Source organism: Astyanax mexicanus, chromosome 1, assembly GCF_023375975.1.
Source record: "Astyanax mexicanus isolate ESR-SI-001 chromosome 1, AstMex3_surface, whole genome shotgun sequence".
Lineage (NCBI taxonomy): Eukaryota > Metazoa > Chordata > Actinopteri > Characiformes > Acestrorhamphidae > Astyanax > Astyanax mexicanus.
In genome coordinates, this window is record NC_064408.1 from 110,191,883 (window position 1) to 110,207,710 (window position 15,828).

Consider the following 15,828-nt stretch of genomic DNA (forward strand, 5'->3'; position numbering starts at 1 on the left):
TCACGCTATTGTTCTGAGTCATGGTGTGCAGTATTTTGAAGGATTGTCACTCATTAATTGCCATACATGGTGGTCCATTATTCTGATTTCAAAAGCAACTTTTAGGCCCCAGCGAGAATTGAACTCACGACCCCTGGTTTACAAGACCAGTGCTCTAACCACTGAGCTATGGAGCCCTGCCTGTACGTATGTTAACAATGTGTCATTATAAGGGAGTCTCTCCGTTACCTGAATAGAACCACACCTAAGAGATTTGGCAGGAATCCTAATCTAACTGAGAATTGTCAGCTCAGCAGACTTGATATTTCACTTCCTTATCAGAAACATTTAGAACCGATCTTGTTTTGACCATGTTCAAACTCTTGTTTTCTTCATTAAAATGAAACCGTCTTCAAGCCTGATGTATGTAAATGCCCTCTGTAATAATTCATTTACTCAGATCCCTTTAATGTACTTTAAACAAATGCTTTCTCCAAATATTTATGAGGTCTGTTACCAATTAAACCTGGCCTAGAAACCCTTACTCACTACTGTTGTCCATTTTCCCTTCTCCTCAGGCCTATGGACAGATCCATATGTTTTAAACACTGAGCCATTAGCAGTGCTACAGACTAATTTTCCTTTTTTGTGTACCAAAAAAGAATAATTGATCTTGGTTTCACCATTTAAACCTCTTGTTTATCTGTTGTTTTTGTCAAATATGATATTTTAAAAAAAATGATTGTTTTAACTATATCTTTGTTCTGACTGCAACACCTCTTTATAGCATTAACCTTCTATGTCCTAGCATCTTTTTTGTTGGAAAACCAATACTTTACCTCCCTTTTGTGAGCATGGGGGACCCTGTTGATTGATCAGTCCCAAAATTTTTTTTTTTTTTTTTTTAGACTTTCTATTGAAACTGCAGCCACATCCTCCTGTGGTCACATTCTGCCATTTTTTTTAGAAACACAGAACTATATGGGCTTTTAATTTAGTTTGAACAGGGTCTTGTTACCTCACTATCGTGCCACTGAAACCCTCACTCGTATTAGATTTCAACACCACAAGCGGAATTGACCCAAATCAGATTCAGTCTGATTTTGGCTGTTCACACTGCTGCATAGAAAACACATCTGGCTCAAATGATGAAAAGATTGGATTTTGGGCTTCTTTAACCAGCTGTGTGAACATAGCCTACATTTTGTTTGGGAATTGTTTTAATCTCTTTTTTTTTACACTGATACTTAATCATAGACACAAGTTCATTATCAATATACAGGGCATCTCCTTTATCTGGGACCCAGATGTACTACGGACTTTACTCAAGGGTCTTACTTAAAGCTCCAGCAGAAACAGGTCGGCAAACCTCCAACCCTGTCATCAATAACCACTAATATTATCGCTTATTGATTTGTAGGACCTACAGATTGTGCCATATATGGTGGTCCATCATCTTGTCTTTAAAAGCAACCTTTAGGCCCCAGCAAGAATTGAACTCGCGACCCCTGGTATACAAGACTAACCACTGAGCTATGGAGCCCTGCCTGTAGAATCATTAGCACTTTGTCATTATAAGGGAGTCTCTCTGTCAGTATTTTGAAGGATTGTCACTCATTAATTGCCATACATGGTGGTCCATTATTCTGATTTCAAAAGCAACTTTTAGGCCCCAGCGAGAATTGAACTCACGACCCCTGGTTTACAAGACCAGTGCTCTAACCACTGAGCTATGGAGCCCTGCCTGTACATATGTTAACAATGTGTCATTATAAGGGAGTCTCTCTGTTACCTGAATAGAACCACACCTAAGAGATTTGGCAGGAATCCTAATTCAACTGAGAATGATTCCTGGCCATGGTATAGTGACTGTGCCCTTAAGGCAAGTTCCTAAGACATCAGCGGTATTCAGATAAGCATTGTTTTGTTGTAATAGCACATACCTTTGTAGTGCAAAGCTAGGACCTGTGACAACAAACCGTTCATCTTGTTGCTGACCACAGTGCTTCCATGTATGGATCTTTTGGTTGTCTTCAACAAGACAAAAGCACAATGTTTTGTTAATCCATGTTAATCCATGTTAATCTATGGTAAGTATAAAATATACTGTAGGAATTATTATTCACACTCTTCTGTTGGTGGTGGTGGCATCTGGACTGCTGAAATTTCCCATTCAGGTGTTTCTAAACAAAAATCAAATATTAGCCATAGGTACATTACTTACGTCTAGTATTCAGTAAGTTATTGCTAAATGAACACTTCACTGATTGGTATCCTTGCTGCCATTGGGTCTCTCTTGATTACATTACATTACATAACATTACATTACGTTACACTACGTTTGGCAGACGCTTTTGTCCAAAGTGAATTACAATAGTGAAGTACAAAAGTAATAGAAGTTAAAGGTAAAAACATCTTTAGATAGGGCTTAAAGGAGGTCAAAGGAAAACAATGGGATAGAGGAGTGAAGGAGGGGAAGAAGGAAATGAGGAGCTCTGTCTTCAGGAGTTTATTAAAGATAGTGAGAGATTCTCCTGATCTGGTAGTAGAAGGTAGTTTGTTAGAGGTGTTAGGAGAGTAAGTGCTCTTTGAAGAGCTCAGTCTTCAGGAGTTTATTAAAGATAGCGAGAGATTCTCCTGATCTGGTAGTGGAAGGTAGTTTGTTAGAGGTGTTAGGAGAGTAAGTGCTCTTTGAAGAGCTCTGTCTTCAGGAGTTTATTAAAGATAGTGAGAGATTCTCCTGATCTGGTAGTAGAAGGTAGTTAGTTAGAGGTGTTAGGAGAGTAAGTGCTCTTTGAAGAGCTCTGTCTTCAGGAGTTTATTAAAGATAGTGAGAGATTCTCCTGATCTGGTAGTAGAAGGTAGTTAGTTAGAGGTGTTAAGAGAGTAAGTGCTCTTTGAAGAGCTCTGTCTTCAGGAGTTTATTAAAGATAGCGAGAGATTCTCCTGATCTGGTAGTAGAAGGTAGTTAGTTAGAGGTGTTAAGAGAGTAAGTGCTCTTTGAAGAGCTCTGTCTTCAGGAGTTTATTAAAGATAGCGAGAGATTCTCCTGATCTGGTAGTGGAAGGTAGTTTGTTCCACCATTGGGGAACTCTGTATGAGAACAGTCTGGATTGCTTTGTGTGAATGTTTGTTTGGTAAAGCGAGGCGACGTTCATTGGAGGAGCACAGCGGCCGGGAGGTAGCGTAAACCTTCAGGAGTGAGTGCAGGTAGGAGGGAGCTGTTCTGTCATCACCTTGTAGGCGATTGTAAGAGCTTTGAATTTGATACGAGCAGCAACTGGTAGCCAATGGAGCTCAAACCTTTACTCACTGCTGTTGTTCATTTCCCTTCTCCTAACAACCTTTATTTTTCTACTACTTGATGTAAAACTGATGTGAAAAAGATAAGGATCTTATTCAAGAGCACAACACAAGCAGCTTGACAAACTTATGAACAAACCCATAGTCACATCATCAATAACCCAGTATTCTTACAACTGAGCCACCACTGCCCATATACAAAGTGACTGTGTCATTTTATCACATGATCCTTCATCTTGAATTTAAAAAGTAATGCCTAGGCCCCAGCGAGAATTGAACTCGCGACCCCTGGTTTACAAGACCAGTGCTCTAACCACTGAGCTATGGAGCCCTGCCTATAGATGTGTTAACAATGTGTCATTATAAGGGAGTCTCTCCGTCACCTGAATAGAACCACACCTAAGAGATTTGGCAGGAATCATAATTCAACTGAGCTGCTCTAGTAGAGGTACATTCCATTACTACAGGCTTATCTAAACAACTTTTTAAAAGTTTTTGAATGTTACCAACCCCACCGCTCACCCCTTACTCACTGCTGTCGTCCATTTTTCCTTCTCTTAACGCCTCTTCCTGCTGCTGTTACCCTCTACATCCAGCACTACTCCCAGCTGACCACATATACACCTACACCGCAGACTTCATTAACATACACTTTAACGCTACACACTACACACAAAATAGAATTTCTTCAGTGTAATATAATATTTCTTCTTAACCCCTGTGCAACTAAAAGGCAATGTGCAATTATTTGTAAATACTGTGGCGTTGAAGAGGAAGGAAGACCCGTGAGACTCATCCTGAATGCTCAACAGCTCCTTTATTGAACCGGCTTGCCACTCACTTACAGTCTTTAATAAGACTAGGAGAGCTAAAAACCATACCCACAGAGCTCAAATAGCCCAAAGGCCACCAACCCAGCTGTGTGTCTCCCAGATGGCAGATCCAGAGTGGTGCCCACCCTCTCTGCATAACCCCTCCCAAGGGAGATGCCCCACCCCTGTCATCCTCGCACACAGGAGAACAGAACCATGCCTGCAGGCAGCCACACACACACAACCCAGAGCCGCCACAATACAGTCTTAAGAGTGTTTTTACTTGTTATTATTGATATTGTATATATTGTACTGTTCATTTTTGTACTGAATTTCCCCACTAATAAAGCATTATCTTATCTAATCTTATCTTATCTTAAAGGAGAACTCTGGTGTAAAATCTAAAATTTTTGATGTAGTAAAACATGATAAAAAAGTACTTACCTTTCATGAATAGCACACCTCCATTCTCCCACAGCGTTCCAAAATCCAGAAATTTTAACAAGTTTGTCCGAACACCCTTCAGACTAGGTGACATGGGGCATAATTTGCCCAGATAAACCGCTTTATGTTACTGTCAGTTAAGTAATGGCGGTGGCTGAAGTTAGCATTATGGGATGTAAACAGTGTTTTTTAATAAGCTTCTTGTGCACTTTTAAGTTATTAATGCCTCATTTTAAATTTCAGGGCTCTCCGGATTCTAGCAAGGAGGCGTGGAGCTACTTTGAGCTGGATAACGTTGGAAAAAGCGATGTATCGGGGCAAATTATGTCATGTGTCTCCTAGTCTGGTGTTTGGACAAACTTTCTGGATCTAGAAATGCTGTGGGAGAACGGAGGTGTGCTAATTATCAAAGGTAAATAATTGTTATCATGTTTTACTACACCAAGTTCTCCTTTAACACCCTGTTTCTCTGTCTCTTAATGCCCTTACTGTTTTTCTACTTAGTGTAAAAGTTGCCTGAATTCTTTAGATATAAGCTACTTTTACCTGCTGTGTAAATGTGCCCTACATTTGAACAAGAAAGTAGATAAAGGCTATAAACAATCATCATTTGTATTATCACTGCTCTAAGGGATTTACTCAAGGGTCCAGCAAGCACAGCTTGGCAAACCCACAACCCTGTCATCCTGAGCCACCCCTGCCTGTATACAATTGGAGAATGTTGCCCCGTGTTCACACACAGAATCAGACTGAAAGGTAGTATTTGGAAAGGTTGTTAGCGCTAGGTTTGTAGGAGCCCCAGATTGTCATCTTGACTTCAAAAGCTAATTTCAGGCCCCAGCAAGAATTGATCTCGCGACCCCTGGTTTACAAGACCAGTGCTCTAACCACTGAGCTATGGAGCCCTGCCTATAGAAGTGCTAACAATTTGTCATTATAAGGGAGTCTCTCCATCACCTGAATAGAACCACACCTAAGAGATTTGGTAGGAAGCCTAATCTAACTGAGCATGACCTCAGCACTGCAGACTTTTTATTTGTTCCTTAGTGTTAACTATTTTTTTTTTACCAAAACATTTTATCAATAATTTTATCAAACCCGATGTGTGTACATATCCTCTGTTACACTAAATTTATACTAACTTTGACTACAGTCCTCAACCCTTATTTAAACAACAGTCCAGACTGAAACACCTTATTATACCCTCCTCAATGGCAATAAATAATTTTTGGGAGAAGAAAAATGTTATTTCACCCCACTTTTGGGGGCATGTGGGACCCTGTTGATGTATCAATAACAAAATTTTGGCTTTTTTATTTTCTTTCAGCACTGAAGCCACATCTTTCTGCGGTTACGTTCGACCACTTCTTTAGATGCACAGAGCTATATGAGCTTTCTGATTTTGTTTATTAGTTTGTTACCTTGCAATCCCTTCACCAAAACCCTCACTCACTGCTGTCATCCATTTTCTCGTCTCCTAACAACCATTTTCTATTTTACTCACGTCCTTTATTTTCCTTCTCCATGATGTAAAACTCTAGTTTTACATGAATTCTGATCTGGCTATTCAGACTGAGTCGTATTTCTGTGAATCAGATATGTATCAGATTTTAAAGCCACTAATAGCCATGTTGGAACAAAAGAACTGTGAAAGGTTCTGGAACTGGTTCCACTCAGGCTAATAAGCCAGTGTTTGCAACAGGTTTAGCGGAACTGAGGATACTTTACAGAGAGCATGGCACAATTGCAAGAAACAGAAGTGAGAAAATGGTGGAGTACCTGTGAGAATTTGGCTTGTTTTCACAGACATTTTTCTACAAACACTCAAACATGGATCAACTTTTGGCCTTTTATGTGTCGCCATTGCACCTCGCTCCTTTACAACTAGACATGCCCACAACGGTTCACGCAGAAAAACCTATGTCTGTTTGGTTTTAGCTGAGAATTAACTTTTTGGGTTCCTGGACCTATTTTTGTGGGTGGAAAAGCACAGAACGGTACGAAATTAGGTGCCTTATAGTCAATTCCACATTGGTGGACAATTCATTAATTTGTAGGACCCACAGATTATGAATATCATACATGGTGGTCCACCATCTTGACCTCAAAAGAAACGTTCAGGCCCCAGCGAGAATTGAACTCGCGACCCCTGGTTTACAAGACCAGTGCTCTAACCACTGAGCTATGGAGCCCTGACTGTACAAATTCTGGCACTGTATCATTATAAGGGAGTCTCTCGGTCACCTGAATAGAACCACACCTAAGAGATTTGGCAGCAATCCTAATTCAACTGAGCTGCTCTAGTAGAGGTACATTCCATTACTACAGGCTTATCTAAACAACTTTTTAAAAGTTTTTGAATGTTACCAACCCCACCGCTCACCCCTTACTCACTGCTGTCGTCCATTTTTCCTTCTCTTAACGCCTCTTCCTGCTGCTGTTAGACTCTACATCCAGCACTACTCCCAGCTGACCACATATACACCTACACCGCGGACTTCATAAACACACACTTAAACGCTACACACTTACAGAAAATAGAATTTCTTCAGTGTAATATAATGTTAAATATTTCTTCTTAACCCCTGTGCAACTAAAAGTCAACGTGCAATTATTCGTAAATACAATCTTAAGAGTTTTTTACATGTTATTTTTTATATTGTATATATTGTGCTGTTCATTTTTGTACTAAGTGCCATGCTATCCCTTTGCTGCTGTAATACTGTGAATGTCCCCACTGTGGGACTAATAAAGCATTATCTTATCTTATCTTAAAGGAGAACTCTGGTGTAAAATTGACTTTTGGTGTAGTAAAACATGATGAAAGTACTTACCTTTGATGAATAGCACACCTCCGTTCCCCACAGCGTTCCAAGATCCAGAAATTTTAACAAGTTTGTCCGAACACCCTTCAGACTGAATGACATGGGGCATAATTTGCCCCGATAAACCGCTTTATGTTATTATCAGTACAGCGATGGCGGTGCTCTGAGCTGAAGCTAGCGTTATAGGATGTAAACAGTGGTGTTTAATAAGCTTATTGTGCACTTTTTAAGTTATTAATGCCTCATTTTAAATGTCAGGGCTCTCCAGATTCTAGCAAGGAGGTGTGGAGCTACTTTGAGCTGGATAACGGTGGAAAAAGCGATTTATCTGGGCAAATTATGTCCCGTGTCACCCAGTTTGAAGAAAGTTTGGACAAACTGTTAAAAATTCTAAATCTCTAAACGCTGTGGGAAAACGGAGGTGTGCTATTCATCAAAGGTAAATACTTTTTATCATGTTTTACTACAACAAAAGTCCATTTTACATCAGAGTTCTCCTTTAACACCCTTTTTCTCTTCTCCTAATGCCTTTACTGTTTTCTTCTTAATGTAAAAGTTGCCTGAATTCTTTAAATATAAGCTACTTTTACCTGCTGTGTAAATGTACCCTAAATTTGAACAAGAAAGTAGACAAAGGCAATAAACAATCATGATTTGTATTATCACTGCTCTAAGGGATTTACTCAAGGGTCCAGCAAGCACAGCTTGGCAAACCCACAACCCTGTCATCATGTACCCAGTGCTCAAACCACTGAGCCACCCCTGCCTGTATACAACTGGAGAATGTTGCCCCGTGTTCACACACAGAATCAGACTGAAAGGTAGTATTTGGAAAGGTTGTTAGCGCTAGGTTTGTAGGAGCCCCAGATTGTCATTTTGACTTCAAAAGCTAATTTCAGGCCCCAGCGAGAATTGAACTCACGACCCCTGGTTTACAAGACCAGTGCTCTAACCACTGAGCTATGGAGCCCTGCTTATAGAAGTGCTAACAATTTGTCATTATAAGGGAGTCAATCCATCACCTGAATAGAACCACACCTATGAGATTTGGTAGGAATCTAACTGAGCATGACTGTTCTTTGTTATTTACAGTGTTAACTATTTTTTTTAACCAAATTTTTAACTATTTTTTTTATTTTACCAAAATGTTTCTAATTTATCAAACCTAGTGTATGTCAATATTCTCTGTTATACTAAATTTGACTACAGTCCTCAACCCTTATTTAAATAACAGTCCAGACTGAAATACCTTAATATACCCTCCTCAATGGCAATAAATAATTTTTGGGAGAAGAAAAATTTTATTTCACCCCACTTTTGGGGGCATGGGGGACCCTGTTGATGTATCAATCACAAAATAGCCTTTTTTATTTTCCTTCAGCACTGAAGCCACATCTTTCTGCGGTTACGTTCGACCACTTCTTTAGATGCACAGAGCTATATGAGCTTTCTGATTTTGTTTATTAGTTTGTTACCTTGCAATCCCTTCACCGAAACCCTCACTCACTGCTGTCATCCATTTTTTCGTCTCCTAACATCCATTTTCTATTTTACTCACGTCCTTTATTTTCCTTCTCCATGATGTAAAACATGAATTTACATGAGTTCTGATCTGGCTATTCAGACTCAGTCGTATTTCTGTGAATCAGATATGTATCAGATTTTAAAGCCACTAATAGCCATGTTTGAACAAAAGAACTGTGAAAGGTTCTGGAACTGGTTCCACTCAGGCTAATAAGCCAGTGTTTGCAACAGGTTTAGCGGAACTGAGGATACTTTACAGAGAGCATGGCACAATTGCAAGAAACAGAAGTGAGAAAATGGTGGAGTACCTGTGAGAATTTGGCTTGTTTTCACAGACATATTTCTACAAACACTCAAACATGGATCAACTTTTGGCCTTTTATGTGTCGCCATTGCACCTCGCTCCTTTACAACTAGACATGCCCACAACGGTTCACGCAGAAAAACATATTTCTGTTTGGTTTTAGCTGAGAATTAACTTTTTGGGTTCCTGGACCTATTTTTGTGAGTGGAAATGCACAGAACGGTACGAAATTAGGTGCCTTATAGTCAATTCCACATTGGTGGACAATTCATTAACTTGTAGGACCCACAGATTATGAATATCATACATGGTGGTTCACCATCTTGACCTCAAAAGAAACTTTCAGGCCCCAGCGAGAATTGAACTCGCGACCCCTGGTTTACAAGACCAGTGCTCTAACCACTGAGCTATGGAGCCCTGACTGTACAAATTCTGGCACTGTATCATTATAAGGGAGTCTCTCGGTCACCTGAATAGAACCACACCTAAGAGATTTGGCAGGAATCCTAATTCAAATGAGCTGCTCTAGTAGAGGTACATTCCATTACTACAGGCTTATCTAAACTTTTTTGCTGGTCTATTTTCATACATAAGGCGCACTAGATTATAAGACGCATTATGCGACACTAGTAAGGAACAAGGGTGTCTGTGGTGGTAGGGGGTAGCTAACTAAGCTTATAAACAAAGCTGTAATTCTTTAAAAAATACATATATTTTTAAATCAAACGAGTAAACGTAGATTTCCAGATTTTCACTAAGGCTGGGTGCAGCAGCAGGCTACAGTCCGATATACTCACCTCTGAACGACCAAGGAGCTAGCAGAAGTGCTAGCTGGGGTTAGCAGCAGGCTACAGGCTGATAATACTCACCTCTGAATGGCAAAAGAGCTAGTGCTGCAGTTAACGGCTAATGCTAATGTTGCTCCAGTAATGCTAGCAGGGGTTAGCAGCAGGCAACAGGCTGATAATACTCACCTCTGAATGGCTAAAGAGCTAACACTGACTGGTAAAATTCATTCATAAGGTGCACGGACGATTTTATTTCAAAATAAATAAAAGTGTGCCTTATAGTGCGAAAAATATGGTACACTGAAATCCTTTAGATGCCTTGAACCCTTCTTTGAGGAACACAGTTTAATAGATATCTCTCGCCTTCATTATAAACAGTACAACTTCTGTCTTTCGTCTTTTTCCTCTTTTATACCAAAACATGACTACAGTCACTTACTGACATAATCTTTTTTTTGTTTTATTATGTTTTTACTAGCCCCGAATTCCCACTGTCTCCTGAAATGTAGGAACAGACGTATATTAATAAATAAATTGAAGTAGCTGAGCCAGAAAAAAATGTCTATACAGTCCCAAAGTTTTCTGATTTATGCCTGTAGTAAAAGAAACCTGTATGAGCCAGTTGTTTGGCTGAGATGGAGGGATGGTGGGCTTGAAGAAGACGTCTGGTAATAAATGAAACTGTAATTTTGAAGTCTGTGCAGTGCTTTTCAGCAGCTCCCGTGCTCTGAACCACACGTCCTCGTTTCATTTAACAGATGAGAGAGCACTCTGATGAAGCCATCAGGTTGAAAGAGCAAGCAGACAAAACTTACACACAAATACACACCTGCTCACCGAGAACGAATACAGATCGTTGTGAGAAAGAGAAGAGGCCCGAGTCAATAGCTCTGCTGAGAGTAATTGAGGAGGGGTGAAACAATCGATTTCAATCTCACCCTTGGCGGAGTCTGACAGCTTTCTGATGGCTCTAATGGGGGGAAGGGAGGGGCCAAGTGATGGCTGAGCTTCGACCTCTTTGGGGCCAATTGAGGTTAAAGGTCATATAAAACAAAGGGAGAACAGTGTTGCATAAATGTTGGATGGAATAGATCTTGGGTGGTGAAGGCTGTTTCCAAATATAGGGTTCTAAACTCCTGCACATACACCAGTGCATCTCAAATAATTAGAATATCATTGAAAAGTCACTTTATTTCAGTAATTCAGTTCAAAATGTGAAACTCATATATTATATAGGTGTATTACACACAGAGTGATCTACTTTAGGTGTTTATTTATTTTATTGTTGATGATTATGGCTTACAGCCAATGAAAACCCAAAAATCAGTGTCTCAGAAAATTTGAATATTATAAAAGACCAATTGGTACTTTTGGCAGTGTGGGCAGTGTACCAAATTCTGCTGGAAAATAAAATCCAAATCTCTGTAAAAGTTGTCAGCAGAGGGAACCATGAAGTGCTGTTAGATTTTCCGAGAAAACACTGCACTTACATGTCTCTTCAAACCATCACTGTTTGTCAGTAAATTTTACATTTCATTTATAAATCAAGAGATCAGAGTCTGGAGGAAGAGTGGAGAGAAACACAATCCAAGCTGCTTGAGGTCTAGTGTGAAGTTTCTTTAATCAGTGATGGTTTGGAGAGTCATGTCATCTGCTGGTGTTGATCCACTCTGTTTTATCAAGTCCAAATTCAGTGCAGTGTTTTCTCTGAACATCTTACAGCTCTTTATGCTTTCCTCTAACAGTTCCCTGAAACATGTATTTTCTTCTCCTTACAAAAGCAGCTCAACCTGTTTAAGGGTTATTGGTTTACACATACAGATTTTTTATTAGGTTACTGGATATGATGTGTGTTATGATATATTATGATATGATGATATATTGGACTCTATTGCACACTGTGTAATAGAGGTAATTACTACCTCACTGGTCTTTTTTGCACACTTTTTGCACACTGCATAATTTGCACACTGTCTTGTTATTTATTATTCTTTGTCTGTATTGTGTTGTATTGTCTGTCTGCACTTTTGTACTGTTGCACTATTGTTCTGTCTACACTGTGTTTATGTGCACCATGGTCCCTGGAGGAACGTTGTTTCGTTTCACTGTGTACTCTGTATATAGCTGAAATGACAATAAAAACCACTTTGACTTTGACTTGATATATTTTGAATGTGTAATGTTTAAATGCATGTAACACAGACTAAATATTATAGTGCAACAAGCTTATTTTGACTACTTGAACCAAAACACTACAAGCAGATTAGGAGTGTTTCCAAGGGTGGGCCTTTTGAAGTCAGAATACAGAAAATGCATTTATTTATAATATCCTGTGAATGATGATAACATTTTTAAACTTTTGTAGTGCCACTGGAGTAGATCAGACCATCAGAAGATCCTTAACAATGGGTAAAGGCCTGGTCTTGCTCTTTTTACTTGATGTGGGTGAACTCATAATCTCGATTGGTGTCAGCTTTCAGCAGAAGGAGTCTGTTCTGCTGTCCTATCTGCTTGTTGGAAATGTCCAGCTTTTTATCTTGACTTAAGCGAACAATGGACAAAATATTAAAATAAATAATAGAACCCCACATTAAATGAATATTATGATTTTAATTTAGGATCATATTGCCCACCTTTACCCCACATATATAATATGGTATTAGAGTTAAACAATTTACAGCATTTTGTTGCACTAAAACAGTGATTTATGTGTAAAATTATAGTATACTATAATGCCTACAGATTTACTGCTGGAAGCATTTTCTGATATGGTCATTTGAGCCATCCAGAATCCAGCTTTATGCAGAGAGCTGTATCTATAAATAGGCTCTTCAGTAGGACATTTTGACAAGATACAAATAAAGAACACCCCCACAACCATGCCATGCCATACATCATACAGTGCATGTTCTCCAGGATCTTGCATGCTAATGCGGTCCTGAAGCAGATTTATGCCTGCACTCTGAAGTCCTTCCTGACGGATAGCAGAGAAAGATTCCTCCCTATTTCTTACAGAATTACAAATTTAAATTATGTTTCATCTGTTTCTTATATAAATAAATAAATACATTAAACAAAACAATATTATGCAACAATATGCGTGTGAACAAGATAGAGATTGTAGAGCTCTGGAAAAAATAAGAGACCACTTAAAAATGATAAGTTTCTTTGATTTTACCAAATTGAAAACCTCTGGAATATAATCAAGAGGAAGATGGATGATCACAAGCCATCAAACCAAGCTGAACTGCTTGCATTTGTGCACCAAGAGTGGCATAGAGTTATCCAAAAGCAGTGTGTAAGACTGGTGGAGGAGAACATGCCAAGACGCATGAAGATGAATGATTAAAATTAGGCCTGGACAATAATTCGATATCGGTATTTATCGCGATAAGAAATGTTTCAATAACGGTGATATCATTTTTGTGGTATATCGATATGTATTATTTACAGAATCTGTCACGGACATGCGTTTTACTGGCGTCAGCTCGCCGCACAGCTGAACACAATCAGCTTCCGTAGCTGGACTATCTCTGTGCGTGATGACGTAATCACATAGGCACGTAGCCACGTAGCCAGGCTAGGCTAGATTTGGCTAGGCTAGGCTAGGCTCGGGTCCGCTACGCATCTAAAATGCCTCGCGCTGGAGCCAAACGGAGCCGGCACGAGCGGATCCAAGGTTAAGGTAGGCTCGGTTTGCATCTGAAATGTTCCGCGCTGGAGTGGAACGGAACGGAACCGAGCCTAGCCTAGCCTCGGGTCCGCCCACGGGTCCGCTCGGTCCGCCTCTGGTTCGCTCGGTCCGCCCACGGGTCCGCTCGGTCAGCGGTCAGTTGCGGGTCCTCTTTGTCAGCCGCGGGTCCTCTTGGCTCCCAGCACGGGACATTTTTGATGCAAAATGAATGTCCCTGCCGCTTCCACAAGTGATTAATTGAAGGAGGGAGGTCTGATTCAGTGGTGAGGATTTGGTTCGACTCTCGGAAGGTCTGCTAAACTTCAGTTTGCTGCAAATTGTGCCGGAGAGTGGAGCAGCGGTAACGTTAAAACATCTAATCTGTTCCACCACCTCAATCAGTTCCACTACATACAATATTTTCCTTATACTGGCTGAAGCACTTTTATAGCTTAAGTTATTTAAGTTATTTAAAGTTTATGAATCCTTTAGGTTTGTTTATTTGACGGGGATATCATGTTCCTTTTATGTTCATAAAGAGTTGTATTTTGGCTGAAGCACTTTTTCTTGTGTTCTTTATCCTAGTTGGAACACTTTTGTTTTGATCTGTTAAATTTGTTTACAAAAGACTAAGAAGCTCTGCTTCTATCCTAATTTTAAGTTATTTTTTATTGGTAATAGTTATATTGGCTTATGTTTGACAGGGATGTCATGTTTTTATTTTGCTATATGCAAATAAAATTGAGCATTGATTTATCTTGACTATTGTTTATTTCTTAAGTATTATAATGTTTTCGTGAAAGGAGGTTTCAAAGACTTAAATTAAGTAGACAGTAGTAGGTACTAGGGGTGTGCCATATCATATATCACGATATTATACTCTGAAATATCGTGCCACATCACTCACCCCTAATTATCACATCAGGGTACTAATTTTTTTGCTGTTTTAAGCAAAAGAAAAACTCACACATTTCTAATTTCCTATTAAATATCTACTAGAAAATATCTATCTGTAAAGTGTCATTTATTTTACTTTAATACTGGATATATGGAGATATTTGGAGTGCATTATTATTATTAGTATCATGTAATTCTCAATTATTGACTTCTGTTATAAATCTGCTAAAATTATTGTTTTTTTTTTATATCTTAAAGGTGTGCAATATCATATCGTATACAATAATAAAAAAAGTTTTTTGTTTTTTTGTCATATCGCCAAGAGTATCGTTATCGCGATAATACCATGAAATATTGTGATATTATTTTAGGGCCATATCGCCCACCCCTAGTAGGTACGTATTTCCATTGCAGGGATTCTTAGCAGTTTTCTGAGGCCTTCTAAGTATTTATATCGATATCGGAATTATATCGTATCGACCGAAATTAAGGAATATATCGTGATATGAATTTTGGCCATATCGTCCAGCACTAATTAAAATCAAGGATTAGTCCACCAAATATTGATTTTTAAACTCTTAAAAACTTAATGAATATGAACTTGATTTCTTTGCATTATTTGAGATCTGAAAGAAAAAAAACTTGTATCTCCAAAAGGCAGCTCTGTTGGTCCATTCTTCAAAGTGAAAACAAACTATTATTTTATTATACAAGGTCCTTGGTGGACGACACCAATATATGTATACATCATTATCATTAGTCAACCGGCCTCAACTGGATTGATTGTGATATTTATTGTGTGAAGAACCTTGTAATTGCAATGATGCAGAATAAATGCTGTAGGACTGAGATATGGTGATATAGAGAATGTGCTTATTTCCCAACTAACAATTTTTGGTTAGTAGAACGTTTTCTAAATGTTGCACTTAACATTCTTAGAATGTTTAATCAAGTTTTCTGGTTGTTCTTAGACCAATTTTTACATTCTGTTAACATTGCTGTAATGTCACTTGTCAATGTTTGAATTGTTAGTTTTGGGAATATTACTATTAACTTCTTAAATGTTAGTATTCATCTAGCAGGAAACATGTTCTAATAACATTCTAAGACAACTGTGACAAGTCACAGGTTTTCCTAATGTTCCTGAAACATTATTTATGTAGTATTACAAGCTAACCTTCCTAAAACCCTTTCAAAACAATACTAAACAGTCTTAGAACATTTTCTGGATTTTATTATGTTTTTATTTAATGCTTATAAGTGTTCTAGTGACATTTCT

The 15,828-nt window shown here is 38.8% G+C and overlaps 7 non-coding genes across 7 annotated transcripts; all 7 read right to left on the bottom strand.

Moving 5' to 3' along the window:
- Positions 1-103: 103 nt before the first annotated feature.
- Positions 104-176, bottom strand: trnat-ugu (transfer RNA threonine (anticodon UGU)). The gene has a single exon. It is a non-coding gene; the product is annotated as a tRNA-Thr (tRNA).
- Positions 177-1,646: 1,470 nt separating this feature from the next.
- On the bottom strand, positions 1,647-1,719 carry trnat-ugu (transfer RNA threonine (anticodon UGU)). The gene has a single exon. It is a non-coding gene; the product is annotated as a tRNA-Thr (tRNA).
- A 1,821-nt stretch (positions 1,720-3,540) lies between these two features.
- trnat-ugu (transfer RNA threonine (anticodon UGU)) lies at positions 3,541-3,613 on the bottom strand. Its single transcript has one exon. It is a non-coding gene; the product is annotated as a tRNA-Thr (tRNA).
- A 1,757-nt stretch (positions 3,614-5,370) lies between these two features.
- Positions 5,371-5,443, bottom strand: trnat-ugu (transfer RNA threonine (anticodon UGU)). Its single transcript has one exon. It is a non-coding gene; the product is annotated as a tRNA-Thr (tRNA).
- A 1,214-nt stretch (positions 5,444-6,657) lies between these two features.
- Positions 6,658-6,730, bottom strand: trnat-ugu (transfer RNA threonine (anticodon UGU)). The gene has a single exon. It is a non-coding gene; the product is annotated as a tRNA-Thr (tRNA).
- Positions 6,731-8,260: 1,530 nt separating this feature from the next.
- trnat-ugu (transfer RNA threonine (anticodon UGU)) lies at positions 8,261-8,333 on the bottom strand. The gene has a single exon. It is a non-coding gene; the product is annotated as a tRNA-Thr (tRNA).
- A 1,202-nt stretch (positions 8,334-9,535) lies between these two features.
- trnat-ugu (transfer RNA threonine (anticodon UGU)) lies at positions 9,536-9,608 on the bottom strand. Its single transcript has one exon. It is a non-coding gene; the product is annotated as a tRNA-Thr (tRNA).
- Between the last annotated feature and the right edge of the window lie 6,220 nt (positions 9,609-15,828).